Genomic DNA, 6,000 nt, shown 5'->3' with positions numbered 1-6,000 from the left:
CTTATGGGAAATACGAGCGCGCTGTTGTGAAATTTCTGGATTTAAAAATTTAGCTTAAGTAAAATCGGTACCTGCAGTTTTGCAGGAACTTTTGTAGAGAATACGATGGTGAACACAAAAAACTGGTAACTTGCTTACATAATTTTAGATAAATTAAAAACGCAAATTTTCTGTGAAAACACAATTTTTACATTGTTTTCATTCCTAACGTTGAAACATGCCTTAAAATTGAAGCATTCATTATTAAAAAAATTGACACTGTTTTTTAATTGTTATAGGTGACGGTGGTACTCAGAAGTTATCAATACTTTAAAGCATATTTGCATTAAAAAATATTCAAATAAAGTATGTGGAGATTTTTTATATTCGTGCAGTAGAAAATGTCGTCGCTGGCCATTTTTTGTTCTGTAATTCCAAGTAAAAACTTCCAGCGACAAAGTTGTGGAGAAAATAATGAAATTATTTTTTATAACCACTCAAAGGTTCCCAGAAATATTACTTCCATGCATTTGGAGTTTCTTTTTAATCCGAACCGCGCGCGAAGTAAGGAGACGTTGTCTGGCCATCTTGAGCTGGCTCACCGCAGCATTCCGGCTAATCACCACCAAGTTTTCGAGTTGTCATTTTATTTCCATTCAGTAAAAATATGAACTTCATGCAGTTTGTTATAATAGAATTGAAATTACTTAAATTTAATAATTGACAATTATTTCCAATGCTGCTGATGTGAGCAACATTAGTCCTGTCGCAAATACACGTTGTTTTTGTTTACATTACTGTCGACATTAATACTGAAATGAAGATCACTTTTCAGTTTCCAACGTACACATAAATTCATAGACACCATATTAACCTTTGAAAGGCTTTCCAACACGTGACAAAATATGGGGCTTCAAGATAGAAATATGACATGCCTTGCTTGAATCATTCACGTCTTATCAGTTCACGTGGGCCATAACTCATTTGTTTGTGTGGGTTGCAACTTGAATCTAACCCATGTGCCAGGTTCCCCTTACTTGAGTGAGAGATCTGCATTGGTCTGTTTAGACTTTTTTCCTATCTTGAAAAAGTGTTTTCAGTTGTGTGAGCGCTCAGTGATTTTTACTTTTTTAAGTGATTTCTGAAGTGTCATATTCGTGCATTACACTCGCGTAGTGATCGCAATGGATCATAGTAAAAAGGGTAACTGTAACGTTCACAGTATAATATTAATATTTACATATAATTATCATTATATATACAAAATACGTAACACCTTCATTGTGAAGGAAGGTCATCATTTCCCGGCGACATGAGCTAGCGCTGTATTGGCAACACTGTGCGGTTTCTCCATAAGCGCCGTTGTGTCTTCTGAACGTGAAAACGTCTTTAGAAAGAGAACTTCTTCATTCGAGCGAATAACACTCGAACAGGCAAAACGAGCGTTATACGCTCGAAGCCCAGTAATACACGTATAACCGTAATTTTTCTGTGATAGTGGACACTAAAACATGGATCGTGAGGTGTAAGACGCAGTGAAATTGACACTTAAGTAAACATAGTCATCATTTAAATGTTAAAAGTTAGTTCAGTCTATCATACCTGTAGAGTGATATATGAAAATGAAACAGATGGTTGTGGGCCGAATCTGCCATTTTGCTTCTATGTGTCTACGATTAAAATAATAATCTATTGTATTCGCTCGAGGGTGGAAGACTTGAACGAGTACAGTGGGATCCATGAGTATTACCATGCACATTGTCCATCACCATGTTCGTGCACTTTATTTGACCCAATAAGAGCTTCAAGAATTAAAAGAAAACTCAAAACAAGCTGTTGACAACTTCTGCACCAGCATACATAAAAATCCATCTCTTAGAAACGGATAGGATGAAAGAGAAAAATTAATGAAAATAGTCATGGACAATTATCACGGTAATACTCATGGATCCCACTGTACAAGCGATCGAAAGTGGCCTCATGCACAACTCTAATAACAACGGATCTACCTGTATAAATTCCAACATATTGAGATGTGTGTAAAATGTCCACCACTTTCTATGTAGATTTTTCTGTGATTTCTATCTTTCTTACAGTGCTTCGCTCCCTACAACATGGCAAGCAGGCTTCATTCTGTTCTTCTACTCTTGGCTTTTATTCTGATCATGGTACGTACCAAACCACTACATGTGTAATATTGTTATACGATTGCAGGTAAATTACAAGTAAATTAGAAGTAAAATTCCAATACCTTTTGTTTCGTAGTACAGTGTGATCCATGAGTATTGCCGTGCAAATTGTTCATGACTATTTTCATTAATTTTTCTCTCACGTCCTATGTGTTTTTTAGCGATGGATTCTTATGTATGCTGGTGCAGAAGTTGTCAACAGCTTGTTTTGAGTTTTCTTTTAATTCTTGAAGCTATTATTGGGCCAAATGAAGTGCACGAACATGCTAATGGACAATTTGCACGGTAATACTCATGGATCCCACTGTACTTTATTTTTTGGAATAGGTTACATTATGTTTTTCAAGTCGAATTCAGTGTGCATTGGGGTGAGAGTTTTTGATCTACGGTTAAACCCTTGAGCTGTGCTCATCGTAGGGTTGATGCATATTTTGCATTGCTTTGCATTTTCTAGTTTTTTTGGCTTTTATGTATTTTTCTGTATATTTTGTTATTTTTGTTGCGCTTCTTATAATTCTTCAGTTTTCTTTTTGTTAGTTCCCTGTTGTTTAAGGTATTTGCTAGCATAACTTCCGTATTTAAATTTCCAAAAATTTACACCATTCATTGAAAATATAGTCAGTGCAATCAGTGGCGTAGCAACATATCGCGACGCCCTGGGCGAGATTAGAATGCGAGCCCCCATCCGTTCTTTAAATTTGAAATGTCAATGTGAATCGATACAAAATATTCAGGGATACGTCATGAAATTATCATATTTAAAAAATAATAATAAATTACTAACGAAAATGATATTTAATAATTTCACTTACCCTAAAAAATCTCTCTATTTTTCCTGGCGCTGAAATCTAAATGCCATTCTTGAGTTCAAAACAACCGCAAGCATTTAAATGTCTCACACTCTTGCTTCGTGGCCGTTGGAGTTTCTTTATTGTTAACAATTAAAATCGGGAGTATAAGGTCAAGAGAAAGAAGGAAAGACAAAGTGCGTCTTATTCAAGAAAAGAATGAATCGGTAAAAATGACCAAGCAAGTTATCTTCAATTCTTGCGTAAATGTTTCACATGAGAAATACGATAATAATTTTTACTTTTTTTTCTGACCCCCTTAGGCTTACGGAATGTATGTTACGCCTCTGGTTTGATGCATTCATTCAAATTATAACGTTTAACTAGAATTTAAAGCCAGATAAAAACAGAATCCTCTAATTGTATTACCCAAAAATATAGCATTTTCAATATATTTTCTCACTTCCATTTATTACATTTTTGTACCAATCATATGGGATGCGAGGCTCCCTTGAATGAAAACTTTGAATACTTTGAGTTTCCATTGGTGTGGTTTTAGTCACAAGGGGAAATTATAATCTGACACACGCCTAACCAAACTATATTTTGAAATGCTGGTCGACTACTGCATCGTGCAATCCACTCTGAAAGGTGAATTACTTGTGTTTTACGTAAAAGTAAAAATACAAAAAACTGCATTAGCACTTAATTGATCTTTCCCTCTCCTTCGGTAATTTAAACCACCAAATAACGAGTTTTATTGAGATATTGCACTCCTCTCTTGTAATCTATTAAAAATCAAGCAAAAATAATTTTCAGGATTTTTTTTAAAAATGTAGTTATTTTTTATAATTTTAAGATCATTCTGCAGGTCATTTTTTAGTCCAAATCATAATGAATTCTTACAAAATCTGCACCACTAAAACGAATTAGTAGAGGGCCTCCACGATGGCGCAGTGGCAGCGTCATCGCCTTGTAATCAAGGGGTGCCGTGTTCGATACCCGGTGAAGGCACATAGTGGTTCGGATCCCGCTTTAAACTGTAGGTCCAGTCCCGATTAGCCTTACTGTGCTTAAAGTGGACTTAAAACACCAAATCAAAATAAAAAAATAATTAGTTTGGTACCCAAATGCATATGCTATTAACGAAATTTCTTAATATATTTCAGAACGCTGCTAGCATCGAAGCGGATAAGAAAACTGATGACAACATGAAGGGAATTCAGTCACTGGCTGACGCATATGGAATTCCACTTCCTGGTTTCTCCAAAAGTACAGTTGGCGGAAACGGTATTCGAGACAACTCAAGAAAGTTCAAATAATGATATGGATTCGGCATAGACATTATTGTAAGGACATTTCTATGTTCCAGACACACAAAAAAACAGGTGTTACATGTTGGTTAAGCATAATACAATCTGGAAAGTTTAGCTTCACCATAAGTTTGAAATACTAGTACTTTATGTAATTTATGCAATAAATACTAATATTCTCACATGAGCTTAGTGTTTGGTATCAATTCGTTATATCGGAGACACTTTAAAATCGGATATTTTGTGTTTCGTATAGTTCGTACTTACCAATTGTGTATTGCGGAACATATTTGAAGGTGCCATTAAGGTTTTCACACGATTAGAAACATTTTTTACGCTACAATAAGCCATTTCTCGAAGTGTTACGGAACGCACGTCATGGTGCGAGCCCCACAAACCATTTGGGATCGTATAACCATCCACGAATAGCCCCATAAACCATTCCCGGATAGCCCCACGGACCATTCACAGAAGGTTAGTTTAGGTTCAGTTAGGTTAGGCAAACATGGTTACGTTTTCGCTTAAATTGAAGCAACGGGAATTGATTTCCGGCTGAAATAGATTGAAAGATGAAAGAAAATACCTCGAAGAACTTCGACAATGCTACAGAAACTGATTTCCGTAAGTAGTTTCTCCTGTAAATTTGAAGAAAAGTGTCTCCGACATGAGGAACTGTTGCCTAGTGCTTATTTCATAAGGAGCCATCTTATTGTGCTTGAATTTGTAAGTCCACTTTAAGCAGAGATAAGGTAATCGGGGGGGGGGGGTGTAAGGGGTGACCTTCCACGTAGTACACCCAATTGTAAACATCACGTCCACGTAGTACACCCTGTAACGATCCTCCGAGATCGATGAATGGAGTGGAGTACTCAAAATTGGATCGGCCTGCAAACCGGATCGCGCTAAGGTTTACTGTCTCCAGCGCTGAACATATGGCGTGGTGATGTATTTTACTATTCTTACTGAGTGACCCCATGCCTCGTGCAGGCAGTAGCGGATAGGTACAGTGCTCACTCTGTTTTCATTGTGACAAAGCGATTCGAAACATGCCGTTGACGTCAGCCATTGTGTGTGTTTACTGCTGTGAAATATTTCTTCAGTTCTTGGTTAAGCTCATAAGGTAAGCATTGTTGTAATAGGTGTTGATGTTTGTGTGTTATAGTACACAAATACGATGTCATTGACTTTTTCATGGTCATTGTTGCTGTTCCTGGTGTAGGCTGTACTTGCAGTACGTATACTAATCCTTTATATCGGATCATAAAAAGTAGTGCAAATCTGATCACCACACAATAGCACAATATGTAAACAGAATGTATGATTAGATGTTAGAAAACAGGAAAAAAAAGGATATATAACACCCCTCCACACACACACACACACCACACATATATATATATAAACATCGTACCCTCACCAAAAAAGCACCAACTCCAGCACGAAAGAGCATACAAACAAAAGAAGAAAAACGCCCATGTCACATCGCCCAAAAATGTGAGACAATTACGAAACCTTACAGCAGCATCTAAAAGTCACGTCGTTTCAACAGTCCAAATGTGCAAAAATCCATTGGACTGGTATCTGGGCTTTTCACAGGAATGTCTTCAAACGGAATGACACGAATTCCTAATTCCTCAGCCATTTCCTGATAAAAACGTATAAAAACGTAGTGATGTTCTGGTGGTATGACTCGAAGCCTTGTCCATATGGATCATCACCTGGTTCGCGTCC

General features: G+C 36.8%; 1 long non-coding RNA gene across 1 annotated transcript; it reads left to right on the top strand.

Moving 5' to 3' along the window:
* The first annotated feature begins 2,075 nt into the window (after positions 1-2,075).
* Positions 2,076-4,323, top strand: LOC146002321 (uncharacterized). The gene is made up of 2 exons (XR_014443695.1): positions 2,076-2,147; positions 4,126-4,323. It is a non-coding gene; the product is annotated as an uncharacterized LOC146002321 (long non-coding RNA).
* The last annotated feature ends 1,677 nt before the right edge of the window (positions 4,324-6,000 follow it).

The sequence above is a fragment of the Lepisma saccharinum genome, chromosome 18 (assembly GCF_977018435.1).
Source record: "Lepisma saccharinum chromosome 18, izLepSacc3.1, whole genome shotgun sequence".
NCBI lineage: Eukaryota > Metazoa > Arthropoda > Insecta > Zygentoma > Lepismatidae > Lepisma > Lepisma saccharinum.
This window is presented reverse-complemented; position numbering and strand designations above follow the sequence as displayed.